Source organism: Penaeus monodon, chromosome 33 (assembly GCF_015228065.2).
Source record: "Penaeus monodon isolate SGIC_2016 chromosome 33, NSTDA_Pmon_1, whole genome shotgun sequence".
NCBI classification, from domain to species: Eukaryota; Metazoa; Arthropoda; class Malacostraca; order Decapoda; family Penaeidae; genus Penaeus; species Penaeus monodon.
The window spans coordinates 36249484-36249909 of record NC_051418.1 but is presented as its reverse complement, the minus strand read 5'-3'; positions in this window follow the sequence as shown (position 1 = coordinate 36249909).

Below are 426 nucleotides of genomic sequence, written 5' to 3'. Positions count from 1 at the left end.
GAAATCGTTTACCTGACCTACTAAGGAGGTCAACACCTAGATTATCAGTCCCTGCAACATGGACTATTCTGTATCAATCTTTTGTTAGAAGACTTAGCTGTGTTCATGTATACTAGTGGTTTGAGATCCACCTTTAAAACAGACTCTTTATGCTTTAAGTAATATTCAAATCTTTGAACACCAAATGAGATAGCCAGACACTCACGCTCTATTGTAGAATACCTCTTTTCACGATCTAATAATTTTCTACTTGCGTAAGCAACAGGATAGGGAGAATCATCCAAGTACTGTAGTAGTACAACACCAAGTCCACAATCAGAAGCGTTTGTTCGAAGAATGAATGGGATGTTAGAATCAAGTAATTTGAGAAGAGGATATTAACACGGTATTTTTTAACTTTTCAAACCTTTCAGCCATTTCTGTCGT